The 21,759-nt window shown below is 40.0% G+C and overlaps 2 long non-coding RNA genes across 3 annotated transcripts in view; one reads left to right on the top strand and one right to left on the bottom strand.

Annotated features, from left to right (window-relative positions):
- Positions 1–19,037, bottom strand: part of LOC111933226 (uncharacterized) — a 144,458-nt gene extending 125,421 nt beyond the window's left edge. The window contains exon 1 of one of the 2 annotated variants that reach the window (XR_015274241.1): positions 18,843–19,037. This is a non-coding gene — a long non-coding RNA (uncharacterized LOC111933226). The remainder of the gene's footprint in view (positions 1–18,842) is intronic. The other variant, XR_015274240.1, reaches the window with a different exon arrangement.
- A 54-nt stretch (positions 19,038–19,091) lies between these two features.
- On the top strand, positions 19,092–21,146 carry LOC147651271 (uncharacterized). Its single transcript, XR_015274242.1, has 2 exons — positions 19,092–19,177; positions 20,062–21,146. It is a non-coding gene; the product is annotated as an uncharacterized LOC147651271 (long non-coding RNA).
- Positions 21,147–21,759: the final 613 nt, after the last annotated feature.

Raw genomic sequence — 21,759 nt, 5'->3', positions numbered from 1 at the left:
CCACAAAGGAAGTGGTATTGCAGCTTTATTATAGGGAAAAATCCAATGCATAAAAGCTAAACCTAAGAACCTACACACTTCATGTACCTAAATCCAAAAGCCTATGCATTTCATGTACCTAAAGCTCACCAGTCACTCTTAAAGCTGTACAAGCCTGAATCAGAATCCTTGCTGATAATTTGCATCAGGAGCTCCAAGCCATATCTGAATCTAACATCTCCCAAACAACAATGTCAGCTGTGTGGAGCAGCACTTACACTTTTCTCAACATCTTGAAATCTCATTTCTATAATGAAATTATCAAGAAATGACATATCTACTGAGATAGTGCCTTCATCATCAAAGTGCTGATTAGAATTTTTAATTAATTAAACACTCACAGTTGACTACTGTACTTCAGTCTTCAGAGATGATTCTTGGTTAAATCAGACATATCCTATATGCTTTCAAAATACAGCCAGGTACAATGTAACATTCAAAAGAAGCAAATGTAATCACTAAATAATGGCTAGAACAGACAAGTAGCTAAAATATTTTGTAATGAAGAAAATGGTTGGATTTCTCCAGGGCAGTTCCATCCCCTGAAGTCATTGTCACATATGGACATTCTTGTTACATTGAGTGCCTGGTGTTTTCATATTCTGTGAGGGTTTAATTTAATTGACAACTACGTAAATAAACTATATCACTACCAACTTGGATACCTGGCTTTGAATTCTGTCTTTCCTTTTCCCACACCTGTTACAAGAGTCTCTGAATGGGGGATCAATAGCCATGATGAGATAGCACAGCTCACAGAAAGTACCTCTTGAAGAGCTGATGGCATTTCTGCTGTGTCAGACCACACCAAATTAAACCCATCATCCTTTCAAAGCTGTACCCCAAGGAGCAGGCACCTTGCAAGTCCAGCAGATGGGCCAGGACTGCACACAGCCAAGAGACACTGTTATGTGCATTAAATGCTTGTTGAGAGCAAGGCTCCCAACCTGGGATAATGAATTAGCTGTCAAGGACACTCTGTCCATATGCAGAAAATCTGATGAAGGTCTGTAACACTTTAGCTTTTAAAAGCCAACACTTGTAGCATCTATGAGAAGCAAAGGAGAGGCTAAATCCATGATGGTAGCAAAGCCCTGTGAAGATACATTTCTAATAACATCCATTCCCCTTAAGCTGCCAGAAGACAGGTGTATTTGAGGATCACAGAAAAAGTTCCAAAGCCAGGTCCACTTAGTTCAGAGAACAGTAACATAAAAACACTCAGTGAATAAATTTAGTCATCTGAAGAAATAAATATAAACAAGGTATCATTTTTTTTTCCTGAAGAGATTTGTTTTTGTACAAGAAAAATGTGAAGAGTCCATGTCAATGAAAACACAATTTTCCCATCTACTTGTTGGAAGTTATGGTAACACTGATGGCCTGGCTTTGCACCCAGACAGAACCAACTGCTTTAACCCATGTAAACTGCTCCACAAACCAAGGAAGTCAGGCATTCCCCCATTTCTCATCTTAATTTTTTTTTTCTTTTCTCTCTTTAGGGAAGAATTCAGGTGTTTATTTTCCTCTTCCTTGACTTTCCATTTTTTTAATTCCTCTAATTCCTTCACTTGGATTATGGTAACTGTACTGTGTTAAGAGAGCCCAAGTACAAGACTCATAAAACCATTCCTCTTGCATGGACTTGATGTCTGCAAACCTGAATACTCTCCAGCTACTGAATTGTTCAAAGGATTTGTGACAGTAAGTGTGGTTCTGTGTGTGCCTAGAACCATTAGGAAAAAGACCAATATATTATTTATGTACAAAGCATCCATATCTTTCTGCAGAATTATCAGGATTCTCCTAATGGGAGTGCTGAGGTTGACTAAATTAGCACAATTTATCAAATGGCAGTGTTACAAATATGAAAGCTCTCCAGACACTATATTTAGGTTCAGCAAGCATCAGACCACAATTAGCAAAAGTCGCCAAACCTCATCACAGTGGAAACATTGATTGTACCCCATTCCAGATGTTATTAATGTTTTCTGCTGCCAGTCAAGCCAAAGCTACTCTCTGCAGAGGCTCAATCAGCTGACATGATATGGTTGCAGATGTGCCAAAACATCTGTTGTTTTAAAAAAAAGTAACTTTGTGAACACTACAGATGTTTTTCACCTTACTGTTAAACAACTCTTGGCTATAGAGTGTTCTCCACTGTGAGTTCTTGTGGCCAGTGACCAGTTATGCTGCATAAGAAATTAACCCAAAAAAATAATTACAGGATTTGCAGCAAGTAAAACAAATTTCAGATAGCCACAAATCAGTCTGTCCAGACTATTCCATTCTTAGATATAATAGGAAACAGGATGGCCAAGGAACCAGAAAATACATTTGCTGAATCTTTGGAACTCCCAAATCACAGAAAAGGAGACCCAAGGCAGCTTTCTTTGTGGCATGATTACTGATTGAAATCTGTGCTCAGACTGCACTGTTCCTCTCTACAGAAAACATTTTAGCTTTCAGCTGGCAGGGCTAAAATCCCTTGCTTGGACACAACATGCAAGACTGACCTGCTTAGCGTGGTCTCCAAGAACAGTTCAGGAGCAGACTTTACAATCAGGATCTGCAGTATGATGGAAAGTCTGTTCAGAGTGTCCTGCCTTCCCCATATCACTAGATGGAGAGGAAATCTTGGAACAACCCACATGTGGAAGAGATTACTTGTATTATTAAGAAAGAAAACAAGAACACACTGCAGAGTTGCATCTTTGGCCGGTAAAAACTAATGTAATTCCATTAACTGGGTATTTTACCCTCCAGGAGATCTATAACTTTAGAAACTTTCACCAAATAATACCTCACCACAGACAGTGATGTTGTTCACAGATGCCTGTCACTGTCTTTTAAAAAGAAAGCAGTAAAAAGCAGAAGAGCTGGCAACACTGAGGGACTGAATCTGAAGGAGACTGAATGGGTTTTTTTCTGTAAACAATGAAAAATACTGAGCTGTAACTTCCAAAAAAATCTTTTTATTGATAAAAAGAGGGGAAAAAACCCAGGAAGATGGGATGTAGGCTGAATTTTATCCCTATCCTAGCACTATGTGGGATAGTGGTATTTGCCTAGGAGCTTTCAGGTGTGTGATTTAAGAATCCAGGTTGGGCACCCTGCCTCACTGTGCACTCAGGTGGGAAAGGCAGGTGCTCCTGGAGACCAAGTCAGAACAGCTGAATTATTATCTCTGAGATAGGGATAGGCATTCTGGAGACTTCCTTTGCTTTGTCCAGCATTGTGAGAGCACAACTCCATATGCAAGGAGCAAACAACACCTGTCCTCTACCTCTTATTCCAGGACTCCTGAAGAAAGCAAACCAAGTGACTGGCTGTGCCAAGCACCCTGCCACCTTCAAGCACTCTAAGGAGACTCACAAGAGATACTGGGATACTGAAAAGCAACTCACTACAATTAGCAAAGGCTTAAATACCTCTGCCTATCCCCACTGCAGCTCTTGCCAAGCCCCATCTGCTACGATATTTGTCTGTCTTTTGAAGAGGTGCTTTGATATCAATAGCAGAGAGATAAAACACAAAATGTTATCACTAATCACTATTAATTATCTCTTATAGGCAGTAATTTGAGAAAAGCTGCTAACATGCAATTTTTAGAGTTTATTACAGAATTGCAGCTCAACCTGAGTTTAATTCATGAAACATAACAGGATCCAGGAAGGAAGAACTTAGACCACAAGTCATTGTCTACAAGAGGTGGAAGAAAAGGTATCAAGATACCCTCTCACCTCAGGCAAAACAGACAAGCAGATTTCCTCTCCACTTTGGCAGAGCACAATGAAAGAATAGAGACATAAAATGAATTTGAGTTTCTTTGTAAGGTTGAAAGTACAAAAATCCACAAACACAGATTTTTAACTTTGATGGTAAAACAAACTTTGGTTGAAGGTCTCTCAATAATTAAGACTTCTGCCATCCATCTATAACCCATTTTAATCCCAGTACACTCTTCCCAATCCTTTTGGTCACCTTGGTCAGGCAATATATGTTTGAAACTGGCAATATTTTCTCAGTGAAGCAGTGAAGACAGCAGAATTCATATTGGACATCAGCTGGAGAAATTAGCAGGATGAGGTACTAGTGTTTTTTGAAATGAAGACAAGAGGTATCTTATTTCTCTCCAAGACTATTGCATATCTGTCTAAAAACTTAGAATTAGGGCTTAGTAGTAGGGCAATCCAAATGAAACACATGATACAGCTGGTTTTGTGATTTCACTTCTTGGCCAAAAGCTTTTTTTGCAAAATCAGCCATTTCTTGATAATTAAAAATCTTCAGCCAATCATAGCAGGATATTAGATAATCTAGGTACTTGCATTCCTACAGGACTTCTTCTACACCTTAGCAAAATACAATAAACACTTTTTTTTCTACCAGAACCCACTGTAGATCTGTCTTCCAAAAAGAAATTACTATTACTAGAGCTTAAGTTTGTCAACAGCTGCATATTAAAAAATGCCTGTGCTAGAGACAAAATGTTTTCTATTTCTTATTCCCATCTGCACTGAAAGTGGAGGTTCTGTCAGTGGAGTAGAAGTCAGAGATTGGATATGTTCTCCTCAGTCTTTGTGGCTAGACCAGGGAAATGCACAAGCTATTCTGACAAGTTCCATGCTAAAAGAAAGATTTAGCTTGTATATATTAGGTATTTTATTTGCATATGGAGGTGACAAGTAGTAAGCTACCCTCTCTTTCCAATTCTTCTCTGAATTGAAGGAACTAGAGAAGGAACTGTGAAGGAACTAGTGTGTGTGCTGTACATATTCCCTGTGTTTGTCCATGTCCATGCTGTGAACCAAAATGAATTTTCTTGAAAAATAAAAAACCATTTCCTAGGAACCTGCAGGTTCCATGGTTCTGTCAATGCCTCTTTTTTTTTCCCCACTCCTCTTTTCCTCTTCCTTTCTCCCCTAGTCCACTCCCCCTCTTTTTTTTCCCCCATCCTGTTTGCCTTTGTGCTGGCATGAACAGGTTTAAGAAGGAAGAGCTCACTTGCATCCTTACTGGAAACCAGGCACAATCAGACACTGTTACAACAGCAACAGAAATCCTCTGAAGCCAAATTAGTTCAGCTCAGAGCACACTCACCACAGCCAGGAGTGCCTGCAGCACTCAGGCAGGCAGCAGACCTGGGGTGGAAGGAGCCCACACATTCCCATGAGAAGAAAAAGTTACCAAAAGGGTTGCCACTCTCACTCTGGTGTCACCAACCTCTGCCATTCTTGCACCCTTCCCATCCACATCCTGTTTGCTCCCAGAAGTACTTCTGCCAAAACCCTCCTCAGAGCATACACTCTGTACTTCTTCCTGTCACAAATTTGGGCTTCAAAAATTGAACAAATTCTACTTCAAGAATTTAAACCCTTCCGAGAGTGGTTCTCTCATTTTTGTTTGTCTTTATACTACCATGCACACTTCTGATAACTGTCTGCAATGTAATAAGGGGAAATTAATGCTAAATAGACTGCCAAGTTCTCACATCTTTAACAGAAAGCGTGTATTGCTTAAAGCAAAAGAGAGTTGGGGGGACAAGGGTGGGAGCAAAGACTGACATACCTACTGTGAAAAATCCTTTTGCTCACCTGCCAGAGCTGAACTGTTGGGGCTTTTGTTTCCTGTTGTATTTGATGACTTCCCTAGCAGAGAAAGCACTCAAAGGAATGCAACTCAGGGCTGTTTCAGGTGTTATTTATGTCACCAGCTATTTAAAGGAAATCAGAGGAGCATGAGGCCCTGAACTCAGGTCTTGCAAGGTAAGAAATTTTCAGTTCTCTCTTAAATAACAGTAACCTCAAAGGATTTAGAACTCTTATTGTTCAAGCCAGTGGGAGTTTCAACACTGAATTTTTTGAGAACATACCAAGGTCCTAGGAAGCAGTTAATTAACATCTCTCCAGGAAATCTGCAAATTTCCTCTCCCGTGAATTTTAACAGAAATTTGTTGAATGATTCTCAGATTTCACGTCTGCATATCCAGTCTTTGGCAAGACTAGATCTCCACTGCCATTGCCTTTCTTTTTTGGCCAGACATTTGTCCTTATAAGCCTGGGAGTGCTGTGTTTAGGAGTAAATATTGTGAGACTAGCAAATTCTCTGAAGAGAAAGCTTCATTGAATAACTAGAAACAGCATTTTGTACTGTAGCTTTGTTTTCATAAATTAAGAATTAGGGTTTGGAAATCTGAATGGGAAGTGTTTGAGGTTGGATTTTCTCACTTCTCTTTCAGTCCCAGGCAATATTCTTGCTTGGTTTATGTTTTCTTTGGATAAAACACTGGCCCCACTGAACTCAGTGGGAGCACTGCCATTTATTTCAGCAAGGCCAGCACTTTATTTCCAGTCTCTTGGAAGTTTCTGTGGGGTACGTGCAAGCTTGCCTCAAACAACAATTATCTGTATTTCTCTCTTTCTGTAAATCATTGTGACTTCCCAGCAGTGTTGAAACTGCAAATGTTTCTGCTTTGTGTCTCTCTTTAAGCTGCATTACCAACTGATACAGGGTTGCAGGAAACTCTCATGAACTGATGAAATAGAAGATATGCCTTTAACCACCACTAAACAAACCATTGAGTCCTTCCAACAGCCACATCAACTTGAGAACAGCCTTTTTTCCAGACCACATGAAACACAGAGAAGATTCCTTCCCATGGTCACTGCTGTCTTTCACAGGAGCAAAGGCTTTCAAAAGGGAGCACCTGGGTCAGAGGCTCCCAGGCCACAGAGCAGCCACACCAGAGACTTTGGGAGGGAGGCCTCACACACAAAAACCCATGGAACCAGCCTCCACTTCCAGGGAACTAAAAGCCCTTTTTTCTGATCAAAGCCAGGAAATGGAAATGCTTGAGACTGAAATGGATTAAAGTTGTGAAGGTGGCTGGTTCAGCACAGCTAACCAGGCACAAAGTTGATGTTGTTACAATCGGTAATCACCATGAAGGTGACTCTCAGTGGAAAATACTTGCTCTATCCAAGCATCCAAAGCATCAGGATAGTTGTGTCACATCTCACATATTTAGGTAGCAGGGGGAAAAAAAGCCTACAATCACTGGTGTTGAGTTCTAGTAACTACTGTGCCACCAACTAAAAACACTTTTATCAGAAGTCATCCTTGGATTCAGTCACCCCAAAACCAGGGCAAACACTGAGCTTCCAGTTTTGTCTCATCCTCAACCACAGTGACCATCTATTCTCGCTTCCAAATTTTAATTTTTAATTATTTTGCAACATTTCCTGTCATAAAGTCCTCAAAAAAAATTACTTTCCTTACCTAATCACTAACTGTTTCCTAGAGTTATTCCTTGTTCTAATTTTTTTTTTTTAATAATTTGAGGGAATTTGTCTATCTCAAACATAGAATAATCCAACCAATCTTGCAAATCTTAAAGCAACAGGTTCCCACATAGCTATTTTGGGATTGCTTTTGAGCAGCAGTCAATAGCAAGAGTCAAAAGCAGCATGAGGAAATCATGTAGTCACTGCAAGAAACATCTGAAATAGCCATCAAGTATCACCATCTTGGATTTATTTTCATGCAATCCTCTAGAACAAAGATGTTTCATCCTACCTATTTTATATTTGACACTTTTTCTACCAAATTCATGCTCCAAAATATTCACAAGCTGAAGCTTCCTTGGAAGGACCACACTTCCACTGAAATAACCTACTGATTCAATAAAAATATGCCTGGCTTATATATTATAATTATATATATATATATAAATTATAAGTATACATATATATAGTTATATTATAATTATACATATTGCAAGTCTAGTTGAAACCACAGAAGGCAGTAATTCAGGTATTCCCTGGACCAGTGCTGATGATACTTATTTTGTTGGACTGTGAGCTGTCTAATATTACCAGATTAAAAATTGGGTTCAGCTATGTGTATTCAATTAGCCATTATCTGACTGAAATCTAGTTGAAGACAATGGAATTTAATCAATTTCATATTTGTTTTCTCATTCCATGTACACTGTTGCAGTTGAGACAGACACAACGCGACGCTCCAAGGTTCATACGACAAGAGCTAATGTTATTATTTACAGCTTTCTTTTATAGCCTTTTCAAAAACCTCGTGTTCAGTCCCAAAATTTGTTACCCTGCAGCTCACTGGCCAATAGGTGCCTGCCCACAGGCTGGTCAGGGATTGGCTGGCATCCCTTGCTTGCATTTGAATCTCTCAGATCTCAATGCCTACTTCACAGAGATGTTCACTTCTTTTCCTTTAGCAGTACAGGCTGGTCGATTTATGGCCAGGGTTACATGTGACTGAGGCCTCCAGGCCAGCTGTTACCCATCATAGTTCCCCTTTTTTGTTTTTCGACTACAGGAGCAGTGTTTGCCATCCATCTGCAGGGGCCCTTGCAGAAAGGATAACAAACACAGCACAATGAGTGAAGCAATAATGATAATACACAAACGATAAGCCCGGTTCAAATGAGGCTTTTCTGCCAACTCCACAAACCTAACTCTTCCAGCCATCAGTCTCACACAGCACAAGTCATCATTTTTGGTTTTTTTACAACCATGTCCAGGAGCTAATGAAAAAGTATCAGTAACAGCACAATTTCACAGGGTGGCATGCTGCACACTGTTTACATCTATGGCTGAATTACTCAAATCAAGGAAGTTTCATCTACCTTTTATTATGAAACAGGTCACTTCTTCTCTACCACAGGCACTTCTACCACTCAGCCAAAAGCTGCAGAAGATATCCAGATCTCTCTCCCCCATCCACACATATTTTCTGTGAGTTTCTAGTTCTGAAGTCTGCATTATATTGTGAAGAAAAAAAAGGTGAGATGCTCAAATTCTGAAACACAGTTTTTGAAATACTCTAGGAAAATTATCGTTTTAGTGTTCATATATTCCAAAGCTCTCATTTCCAAATATAATTTCAATTCCAAGCACCAGTAGTGGCTGTGGGAGAAGTTCTTTAGTTTTGGAAAGTAGTTATTTTTTCTGAAAAGCCATGGAAAATGACACATCCATATGATACATACATGTGAGATGTGAAGACATGCTTTTCCACAGGTTTGAAGCAGCATACACTAAAGTGTCATGGAATACAATATTCCCTAGCACTGACTGTGATTATCATATAACAGCTTTTCAAAATCTGTCTGGACAAAACTCTGGAGAATTAACTGCACAAAACAATCCTGCTTTGGCACGTTTTCAAATGATCCTTTGTAGTCCCTTTCCATCTGTAATTTCTAGGATTTTGCAACTGTTTAGGGATTTTAGATTCATAAATTCCTTGGCATTAGTATTCCTTGGCAACAGGATGCAACAATTTCCCACCCTTAAATCAACTGCAGACCACAGACCCCTCTGGGAACAGTACAGGGGAATTAGTGTACCTGAGAACTGAACATACACGAGGATAAGGTGCAGAGTCCAGGTCTTCAGACACCTCCCCTGTCCCTCCAGTGATGTCAGCACAGGAATGTGGGGTGTGACAGCACAGTCTGGGTTCAGTATGTCAGTCAGTGCTTCAACACAGATGTTTTGACTTTCCAAGAACAAAAGCATTTTACAAAGAAGGGATGTGGTGTTTCTGTAATATAAACTCAGACACAGTTATTGTGCTGCACTGATACATTAATTGACCATTATTAATGAAATACTTACCCAACATAACTGAAGGATTTGATTTGTTTTATGACAACTTTTATGCCAATAAAAGCTCTGCTTTCAGAGGTACAAAGGAAATTAAGACATTCAACAGAAGTCATTACAGAATTATGATCATCCTTAAGGTTAACTCTTTGCTGCGTAGACTTCAGCTCATCTGACAAAAGGAGCATTAAGAAGGCAAATTCAGCCCCTTTATGCAGAAGGTTTTCCCCAGCCCTAATGCCCAGGAGGGGGTAGGTCAGCACTGGTTATAGGAGATGGCTGAATTCTTTATTTGTCCCATTCTCTCTCCCAAGTGATCTCCTCACAACAGGTCCCACATTAACACCTGCTGTAAGAACACTTCTGTGGGGTTCACAGCTGCAGCAGGCTCTCCCCAAATTCCCTGCTTGGGGCTTTGTGCCTAACTCCACTCACGTCAATATTACTTCATGAGCAGAAACTTCACCCCCAAGTACTTTACTCAATCTCCTCAGGGCTTCATTACTTCAGGGCCTAGAGCATATGTCATCAATTATACTGGGGAAAGCGAGCACCGACTGCAACCATCTTCAGGTAACTTCTCCACAGCTGCTTGCACAATGGTCTCTGGAACCAGGGCAAGCAAAGCCTGCACCAGGTTTTAGACGGCCTTTGAACTAATAAGTGGAAGAACTATCAGTTTCATTATTCACCAGCAGTAAGTTGAGTTCCTTTTGGCTTAAATACATGTTACACATTGCCTCTTCAGTCTAGCAACATAATAGAAGATGTAAAACTATAGAGGCTGACAGATTAGATCAGTCCAAAGCACAGTAGATGCCCACAGAACAGTACAGAAAAGGGGAAAACATGCCTTGAAATATCCTCTAATAATCACAGAAATTTGTGCAGTAAGGACTCTCCAGTCTGAGATGGAGTCTCATCTGAGATGAGTCTCCTTTGCATTTGCTTTTTCTTGAGAGGCTTTCTTTCATGAATGATATGAATTTCCTTTTTAAACAGTGTAAGCTTTTTCATAGTCACTTCATCTTTCAGTAGGGAAGGCCACAGTTTAACATCACATTATGGGAATAACTCACACTGTTTGCTTTGAACTTCTCACTTCAGTTATATAAGTTCCTGTTAGTATCAGCTACTCAATTGAAGTCACAGCACAGAAACTGATCTATTCAGGCATACTGAAGTTATAGAAAAGTGACTTCTGTTCCCTAGTTAAAGGAGAGAAACCAAAACAAAACCATGCATACAAATTGGGTGCCTACACAAAATCAAACAGGCAGGAGGCACTTGCAATATGGAAAATCACTGTATGGAAACAAATGACATCACAGTACAGTACATGTCCTTGGCACATGGGTGTAAGGCAGTAAAACACTAGAGTGTAAAGGATGCAGACAAGTTATTTCCTTTCCCTACTACATTTTGATGCCATAAAATAAAATTAAAGGTACTTTGTCATTGCTATACATACCAAGGAGAGAAACAAACAATAAAATTAGCATAAGAATCATCTTCAGAACTAATGTATCACTTAAACACATCTGTAATATTCTGTATGTCAGACATTAAGAGGGAACAGAATTTGAATCAAAATTAAATTCACCAAGATGATATAAAAACTGTCTCAAGAGAGCCCACAGTTTGTTACTTAGAACAGAGACATAAAGGTGTCCTACACATTTATCCATCAGATCTTAGTGTCTTTCCTGGAACTTAAATAAAAAAAACCTGAGACAGAGAACAAAATTAGAACATAACCAGAAAAACGTGTAAATGCAGGATCTCTTAGCTAGCCCACCATGCCATGAAGCCCACCTCATAAATTATAGCTTAATAATACTTTTGTATATGATGATATGGGTTATTGGTCATGGGGTATTAACACAATGATGCCTGCAAATGGGAATTTTACGATCTCTTAAAATGCACTTGTCACTTCACTTGGTCCAATTCATTGTTCCTTGCTGTTATGGATAATTATGGGTGCTGACTTATATTAGGCAAAATTACAATTGATGTGAGCAGGGATTTTGATCAAAATGAGCCTGTTCTATTGTTCTGTTTTACTTCATATAAATTGATGCTAGAATTATTTTAAAGGAAAAAAGAAGTCCAAACAACAAACAAACCTATAAACTAAACACCTTTTCCATTCCTGGTCCCAAAGAATTCACATCAGCAGCAATGTTTTCAGTCACTGTCAGTGAGTTTTGGGTTGAGCCCTTACACATGCACCTGCTACTGGGTAAAGCTAACAGGCACAAGCAAAGGATCCCATCTTTTATTCAAGGATGTTCTCCTGAAATCTGAGGTCACTACCAGTAGATATCTTAGGTAAGTAGTAAGTCATTACACAAATATTGTGAGCTTGGAGTAGCCTTGTACCAGCTTGAGTCTGAGAATAGGTGCTCTAATACTTCCTGTTCAGTGTGGAAAACTCTGCTTGGCCCTAATCTGCCCTTAGATTTGGCTTTGGAGTTGAGAGCACATGTCCCCCACCATCCCACCCCTTTGTAACCCAAGCACCATTTGTTGGGGTAACACATGCACTGCATGTGGCTCAAGCTGCTAGCCAGCAGGAGGATGAATGTATTTACTTACACTCCCTGAAAAGTTATCTTCTAGAATCTGTTTTTTATGTGGCTTGGTAGTCTTCCAAGTGCAAAGGATTAAATCACCAGGAAGTGCTATCTTCCCATTTTCAATTCCCTTTTAAAATGTGGCTTTTTGTGATGCCTTCGGATATCAGTAGCGATGCTTGGCAACATTACATATTGCTGTTTAATTGCCTTAAAAACTATTTCCCTGGTAGTATCATTAATAATACCAAGTCTAAATTGGATTAAGAACTACACTGCTATAAAGTTAATTCACTGTGATACTAATGAAACGTCATGTGAGGCTTCCTGTAAATCCAGCTAAACAGTCACTGCCAAGGGTCATTAAATCAATGGCACATTCAGCTATTCTGCTTAGAAAGTATTGTTTTAATTGCTAGCAGGTGATTTTCATTAATGAAAGCATCTTCCATTTTACTGGTTTTTAGGTCTGATGGCAATAGGGCCTTTTGTAGTTCAATAATGACAATACTTCTACATTTCTAGGGAAGGAATTAAGCTCACTTGAGAAGGTGGTTGAACAGGAATGGCAAAATTTCAGTCAGAATATTCTGCTGCATATTTATAAAGCACCCAAGTAAAAGACTGGCTCTGATGTTCAAGCAGGTCAGCAGGTTTTGGCATGAATATCATCTCAAGCAATCTGAAATGTTACAGATCTGCAGCTTCCACAGGAGATTTCCCATTGGACAGCCAAGTTTGAAAACCCTCAGCCTTCACCTCTCTGCATCAGCTTACTCGGGTAGAAAACAGCAATAACACTTTGTGAAATATTCCTAATTCACTGGGGGAAGGAGTGCAAATGACACTGGAAGTGCTGGACTCAAACACTGCTAAAAATGTTTGCTAAGTGGTTAAAAGTATGCCATGATCTTGACCTGCATATCATATTTTTTAAGTTTATTTTTCATATTCTCAGAGGGAATTGTCTTTAAATTCAGTTTTGCCCCAATTTCCATTGGGTTTTTGCTGCTTTCTCTCTTATTTTTCCAAAATTAAAAGCATGTGAAAAAGAGGCCTTTCCAGTGTATCCTTTGGCTCTGAGCTTTGTTCATAGCAACAATTCAGAATGTGAAGATCTTGGCTGCGATCTTAAACAGATTCTCAGATTGCAAACAATTGGGGCAGGGGTGAGAAGGAAAACTGCTTACTTAAACAGAGAGAAAAGTTAAACAGGAATTCCCAGAGGACCTCAAGACACACACACCCACACACACCAGCTGTTACACTTTTCAGATACATAAGGTAAGAGATGATGCAATCTACTGTGCAGAAGATAAGTGGGGAAAGGTAAGTTTAAAGACAAAGGTGAGGTGGTTTCACCCATCTCAAAGACTGCTGAACATTACACAACTCCCACTACTAAAGCTGCCTCTCAGCAGCCTCTAATTACCTTAATAGCAGACTCAGGATCATGCAGTTAAAGGGATTCTTGACAGAGTAACCTTACATCTGTCCTAAGATGCACCAGAAGCTGGTGAGACTCTTGTAGCCTTCAGTTCCAGCAGCCTCTTTTGAATGTTCAGGAATGGAACATTTCCCAGAATCTCAGCATTGCTTACTCCTGTGCTAGTTAGAACTTCTGGAGCAGCTCTCCCTCTGCACAGTACTCTGGGCAAGGCAAGACAGCTCTTGGAACACAGCCATGCTCTGCAGCATGCCTCTCATAGTCCATCTTCATGAACTTGGGCAGGCCTGAGGTTTAGAGAGCCCCTTTTTCCTACCAGCCATAACAAAAACTACCAAAATTTGGTGTAGCATGAGGAAAATCATTGCCCATTTACTGTGCAGAAAAATCTGACTTCTGATCTGTGTTCAACCACACATCCCTTCAAATCTAAGAGAAACAAATAATGGAGTGTAGAATTTAAGAATGCACTCATCACCACTTACTTATTTTGATCCATGAATTCTGTATTTCTGGTTCTACATTAGCTAAAAGGATGCAATTCAGTCTGAGTATCTTATGAGTGATTTCAGTGATACTACACAGTCCATGCCTCTAAAAGGGAGGCCAACAGGGCAGAAGTCTTACTACGACTAAACTTCAGTTGTAAATGCTCCTTTCCTCTTAACAGCTCCTCTGTATAATAATTTTCATCCAACTTGAGGCAAGAATAGAACTTTATTTCAAAGAAACTCAATTCAGGGTCACTTTCAGTAATGACATGGCTTTAAATCCTGCTAATCTGACACATAAAATCATTGCTAAAAATCTCCCTTTTGTCTACCAGATATTCTTCAGCAATACTTACTCTAGCTGGCAGTATTCCTTCTCTATGACCCTGCCTGCCCAAAGTGCAGGTAACGCAAACAAGCTGTAAATCAGAAAGATTTATCAGTCAGAGCTCATTTCACCTCTCTCTGATTTGTAGCCAGATTTTCCAGTGGGGAGCCAGAGCATTTGGGCAATTCTGAGGACCAGGTAAAACATCCCTGAACCTCCTGTGGAGGATTTACAATTAAGAACCAATATTTTTTACCAGTGAAAATCTGACTCTTCTGGTAAGCAACAGGGCAAAGACCTTGCATCCTATCCTCACATCTTCTTGTCAGCTTTCAGGGATATTTAAATTTTACACATAATACTTGATTTTTAATATTTTTAGGGACTCCCCTACAAAAATGCAGATTGGCCTGGAACACCATAGTCTGAAATCCTCTCATACCTTTTTTTTTATAATAGAAGTCCTTCTGTTTAAGCATCTGCCCTCTGATTTTATAAATCAACTGATGAAGGTCACAGGCTTCCTACAGCTGAGTTCCAGTTTGTGTCAAGTACAGCAAAAGTGTCTCAGGGACTGCTGTGGCTGTTGTTACAATTACTGCAAGCTCTCTGCTCGCCTGTGGATGTTTAGCTTGTCTCCTGAGCAGTCAGCAAAGCCTCCTGTTATAAAGAGGGCAAACTAAATAACAAGGAAGTGAAGGACACTATAAAGGAGACTGAAAACAAGTTGCTTGGCACTGATTTTGACACCAATACTCCTGGAAGCAGAGGGTGGCCATAGTGCAAATGTAACAGCTTTGCCTTAACTTTCACTTTATGAAGCTGTTAGGTTTAGTTCATGTTTATAACAGGCCCTGCAAAAGCTGATTCTCTTTATTGATTTGTATACACATATATGTGCTTGCTTACACTAGGAGAGTTAATGCATAAGATTCTAAGCATTCAATTTCAGGACAGTGCTTTAATCTAAAAATCCAGATGAGATGAGTTTCCTTTTAATAAAACCTATACAATGGCAGTGATGTTCCTATTCTCTCATTCTTTTCACAATGTAGGTTTAGATCAGACTTTAAAAGCAGTTAGAGCACTCAGAATAAACACATCTATTTGTGTCCTGTGTTGCCTCTTCTTCATTTCTCTGTAGTAGTTATTCTTTTATCATGAATGGCTTATCAAATGTCAACTCCGTGTCTCTCCAGAAAATTAAAGGCTGTATATCATATAATAAACTACTCCACTGTCAGTTGGCATCATAAACTACAAGGAACCAGTTGTTCAGGATGTCACCCAGCCTCTGACCAGAGGCAAGATGAAAGCTGAACTCTGACCTGAAGGAGTGAATGAGAATACACTGTTTGTCACTGTCTAAAGAAAACGTGATCCGCCTCCACTGGCATCCAGACTTTCTAAATTTAGTTTCATGCTGAAGTCCTGAGATTAGTGAAACCTTTCAAAGAGGAGATGATAGTGCTTTGTGTTTTACCCAAGGACAAAGCTTAATCATGTTCCTCCTCCCTGGGGGACCTTACAGCACATTTCTGAAATAATAAAATTCTGGCTGTGTAAATTTGGACAGGAGACAGTCACTCAGATTTTTTGCTCATATAAATGGGATCAGCAACCTAAGCGCATCAGTTGAGGAATTCAGCCTGCTAAAATACAGCATCACAATATCTGGAAGTTTACCTTCAGATAATTATGGTGCTCTCTGTACGTGTTTTCAAACACTGACCCTCCATGCATACATTTCACACATTTCTTACGATGCAGGAGGAGCTGAAGTTATGAAAAACATTCGAGTCAGAACTGAAAGCCCGGTGGTGCTGCTGCTGCAAATGGCTGGCAATACCTGTCAGTCTGTGCTGGGCTCTGACATAATTTCCAAATGCCCTACCAAGAGGATGAAAATGCAGCATCTCCTCTAAACCAGCAATTCTTGGCAGCCTCTCTTCCCTGACCTTCTTCATTTTCCCTCCTCAGCACATGCTAGGAATTGGGCAGTGTGCTGCTCTCCACCCCAAATTTCACTGCCTTTCCAGAGGAGATCCTGCAATTCATTCTACACCAAAGCTTGTCCACTTAGCACCTGCCTCTGATTTGTTTCTTGCACCTCCATCCCTGAAATGACAGGTGTTAACTTTTAGCTCTGAATCTGCTGCTGTAAAATGTTGAGCTCAAGTCAGAGATGGAAGTTTAATGTAGCTGTTGCATTTCCTCCCACACAGACAAGGTCTAAAGCAATGGTGAAACACCAAGGCTTAAGAATTCAGGAGCTTGATATTTATTCATCTGCCCCACCCCAGCTTGCATATGGGGCTTCAGCCCTCATCACTGAAGGTAAAAGGAAGTCTGAGCTCTCTTCAAAAACCCTGGACACACAGCTTTAGAGGGCATCTTCTCTGTGAGGCAGTCTATGCAGAGCTTCCCAAAGCTGACAAAAGAAATTTAATCAACTTTTTTCCTTCCCAATTATACCCAAACAGCCCAGTGTTTACAGCTGAACCCAGAAACCAGGAAACATGTATATAAAAAATCTGAACTCCGTAAATTTTAAGGCATTAAGCCCATATTATAACTGCCTATTAATGCTTTCTTCCCCTTCTCTCTTACTGCCTGCTGGAGTGTGTACTGCTGGCAGTGGGATGTTGGTGTGGGCAGCACTGACTCACAGCAGTGTCACAGCAAGGAGCCCTACAAAACACACACCTTTCTGCACCTTTCTGCACATTGCACACCGTGTGGCCCTGGGTGACTGCAGGGGACAGTCAGTATGCGTGACCTTGAAGGAGTAGAGTTTCCAAATATCTAATGTTACCAACCAAACAAATGGCCCAAGGTCAGAGGCAAAGTCACTTCACTCTGAAATGGAGGTTAAAGAGTCCTGACTAAATTCTTTGAGCTGACCACCCAACCATGCTTCATTTCACATCCTTCTCAGTCATCATTATATGTTTCTTCAAGTGCAGCATAAAATTTGTTGCATTCAGTGCCTAGTTTTCATTCTCAGACCATATTGATCACTCCCCTGTCCCACAAAAGAAACCAAAAAAAGCAAAGGATATCTTCTTCCCCATAAGACATTAAGTACTTATATACCTTACTAATTTAAAGCAGATTTTTTTCTTTTAATCACAGCAATAGAAGATGATCTTGCCAGATTTAAGTTTGTGTTTGGGAATCAAAAATTAGTTTGGTGAACTCTTAAAAGATATTTCTGATAGAAAAAGCCATTGCAGTGATATGACACTGTATGTAAGAAACTACTTCGTTGCCTAGCAATACCCAGCTGCTTCACCATTAAGGTTTTAAATGTCATTTCTCTCTGTTTGACAAGCTCAGCAAAATCCACAAGCAACAAAACTGAGTCAGTTCAAAGTGACTTACACTGTGAAGTGTCTCTAGTTTCCCACATATCTGCAGAATTACAATATTTTTCTTTCCTTGCAGTTTTAATCACAACACTAAACTGTTCTATAAAAAACAAACAACAACAAATATACAAAAAATTAGATTATGTGCTTCACAGCTTATTGTAATGCAATTGCACCTAGGTGACAGGAGCTGATATTCCCTCTGGTAATAATTTAACCATAATAGGGAAATAATGTGTGCATATTTACTTTAATGATGTGGACACAGCACACACCTCCAGTGCAAGCTCAAAAGACCAAGAGCTTTCCATCTCCCCGTTTTCACCCTGATATCCTACTCCTCATACCAGCACTGTCCTATTATTTTATACCTCTTTTCTCAGCATTTTTAAAAAACATTCCAAAAAAATAATTTTCTTACTCTACTAAGTAAGCATTCTATATTTTGCTAGCAAAACCTTGATCACCAAACTTTTACAGAGCCAGAGCTCTTCTGTGGCAGTGGATGTGGCCTGCTACACTTCCATACCCTTTAATGCTGCAAACCAGACTTAGACCATTGCTGTAATCTTATGTCAACAGAGACATACACTATCCATAAATGCTCTGTGCTAGCCTTTAGCCTATTGAGAATAGCTAGAAAACTACTCCAAGTAACCCAGAACACACTTCTAGAGGGCTTCACTGCCAAGTCTGGAAAACAGAAAAATGTCATTCAAGAGTATTAAAAAAGAAACAGTTGAAATTTCTTTTGCTTCTAGTTTGAGTCTTACCAGACTGTGCCCTAGAGCAGCAGGTCACAGTGAGAGCTTCATTCATTGGTATTCAAAAGCCACCAAGGAAGACCCTTTGTTTCTGGCCTTTATAAACATACAACAGAAAGGGAAAGAGATGCCAATGTTGGGAACCTGCTTCCTGCTTACCAGCAGGAGAGAAATAAACTTACCCCACTATTTTCTTTGCCCTCATTCCAGAGGTATCACAGCAGGTTAAACGCTGCTCTTGAAATTCCCTGGTCTTGGTGTTCCCCTAATATCCTGTGGCCAACAGAAAGAAGGTGGCATTAAAGGGTGGTAGGTAAGACTCATCTTCATTAAATGCAAAGCCGGCAGATAGAGATAATGAGGCACCAAACAGCAGTAATTAGAAATAATAACAAGCACCTTATTTCTACCCTTGCTGTGTCTTTAGCCACAATCACCTCCTGTGGGGTGAATTGAGAACAAGCAGCTGCGGGGCTGGGACTGGGGATTTAACAGTAAGGCCAGTAAAGCAAATACTGTAAGTTTTATGGACCTCTTCCCTCACATTTGTAGAAAGCAACCAAATGATCTATTTATTGATAAATCAGACACAGCTGTGGGAAGACCCCTGGCAGCCAGAATCCCACAGCTTGCTTTTGCAGAGATTCCAGGGACACCTCACAGCTCCCTTAAGATCTAATTTTTGTTCCAGCTGGTTCCTTAAGGCCGGGTCTTCAGCACACATAAATCATCCCAAGCTCCAGTGAATTCCTTGTAAAACCACCTTCAACAGAGAAATGGCCTCTTTTACCTCTCCTTGCAATCCCAAATGTTTGTTTCCTTTTCACCCAGCACTTGTGCTGCTGAATGCTAATGCCACGAGAGATGATTCATTCCCAATCAACCATCTCCAGAATAATTAGCATGAGCATCTAACCTTCACTCCCCCTGCTTTTTCAGGTACTACACATCCTCTGCTATCCACAGATACTGGGATACTGTGTGGAGTATTTCAGCTGTATCCCAGCTGTAATTATTTTCTCAAGTATTCAAGGCATTTTGAAGAATCACAACCACCCCTTAGTGTTCTGATGGAAATGAAGTTGTTATTTTTCTATGTAATTATTTCATCATATTTATTACTTAAACCATCTCTAAGAACAAAAGCTACACAGCAAAAGCAAAGCTTCATTTCACCAGGTGCTCTCCTGACAGTTTGAGGAAAGCTATTTAGGAAAAAATAAGGCAGAAAAAAAAACCCTTTTCTTTTAACATCACTGCTCTGACAACCACAAAAGGCTGCCTGACATTCTTGATAGCTCTATTTATGATGTTACATTATCCTGCAACTGTGAGGAATGCTGTTTCTACTAACCAGGCTTAGGTCTAAATAGAGCTGTGAAACAAACTCTCTCTTTCCAGCCGTGTGACCTCCTGGAGAGAGAACAAAAAGGGCATCAGAAGCTACTGAATGGTTGCAAAAGATGGAAAGAGTTTGTGTCCCACTTGGTCCCCCACCTGGGGCCCAGTGTGTCTCAGACTGAGACGTTTCCCTGGTGGGGACACAGCAAATCTATCACCCAGCTGTGAACAACTGCAACAAACACCACATGAAGAAAGCAATTTCAGCAGCTTGGATCCTTCTTTTATATAACTTCAAGCAGAGGAGGTCTTGGACATCCGTGGTGGATTGTGGCCTCTTGGAACTTTAAGACAGAAAAAGGCAGTAGATTCCAGAACAGGAGAATCAGAGCCTCTAAAAACCCCAGGGGGCCAGCTATCTGCAGTTACCAGATTTGCTCTTTCTTTTAGGCTTTTTCCCCCACTCATACCCCTATCAAATCACAAAATCATGCACAGAAACTTTAGAAGGAGGTTCAGTTTTTCTCAGTGCCCACATTCACACATGTTTCTTAACTTCTCAAAAAATACAGATGCAGCTGGATGGAGTTCCATCCTACAAACAGTACAGTCATATTTGGTGTTCATGAAGGAATTGTTATAAATAAAATATTTACAAACGACATCACAACCATTATCACCATTTTACAGATGGAACAAATGAGCTAAAGGACATCCTTATAATCAGGGGAGCTGGAACCAGATATTCAATGCTCCTGCTTGATCATGTTGCCAAATGAATCCCAGCAGAGAGAACTTTTTGTTAGTCTCTAGGGTATAAGAAGTTGTGTTAGGAAATAAGCTGGATAAACAGAGCAAGTGAAAAGGACTACAATTTTAAATTCTCTAACTTTAAGGACTGTGAACTGGGCTTTTTGGCCACAATCTTTAACTGATTTTAATCAATTTGCTAGGGTATTTAGCCCAACCTCTTGACAGAAAATATACAGAATAGAATTAGTGTGATTGTGCTCTCTCTTCCCTCAAATGTTCTTTGAGTTTGCTTGTTAATTTAAACAAAATATAGGAAAGGCGTGGAAATTTCTATATTCCCGTAGATCTAAAGACTGGTCCCAGATAGGGCAGAGCTGGAACCGGATTAGTCCTGTGACTCAAAGACCTGACAGATATGGCAGCAGACAGAACTTAGAGAAATATTTTTAAATCTATTTTTGATGTTCATTTGTTCATTTATCTTAATTTCCTGTTGTCACTGTAGGCATGAGTTTGCATTTCAGACTACTGGACAATTTGAACACTGAGAACCTGTCCAAAAGCACAGCAGGTTCTCAGTTCAGAGCTGTTTCCAAGTACACTGAAATCCATGTAGATGCGTAGCAGTAAAAATAACAGCTTTTAACAGCTATTAACAGGGTTTCTGGTCGATTGTTATTCTTATTAAACAACTAGTTCATCAAATTAAAATAATTAATTGATCGCATCAGAAATTTCCAAATAAATGAACTTTTAAAACTTTTACTGTTTGGTAGTTAGAAGACAGCTTACTGCCAAATTTTCACAATTTTTATTCCATTACATTCAGAACTTCAGTGACCGAGCCTCCAGTGTATTATAAACACTTGGTATTAATTAGACTAAGAATTTCCAAAATGATCCCAGCAACCAGCTGTGTCCTGGGCTGTATCACCAGCAGTGTGGCCAGCAGGGCAAGGGAGGGGATTCTCCCCCTGCTCTCCCCTTGTGAGGCCCCACCTGCTT

The sequence above is a fragment of the Cyanistes caeruleus genome, chromosome 10 (assembly GCF_971803275.1).
Source record: "Cyanistes caeruleus chromosome 10, bCyaCae1.hap1.1, whole genome shotgun sequence".
Classification (NCBI taxonomy): domain Eukaryota; kingdom Metazoa; phylum Chordata; class Aves; order Passeriformes; family Paridae; genus Cyanistes; species Cyanistes caeruleus.
The sequence above is the reverse complement of the archived record's forward strand: the minus strand, read 5'-3'. Positions and strand labels throughout refer to the sequence as shown.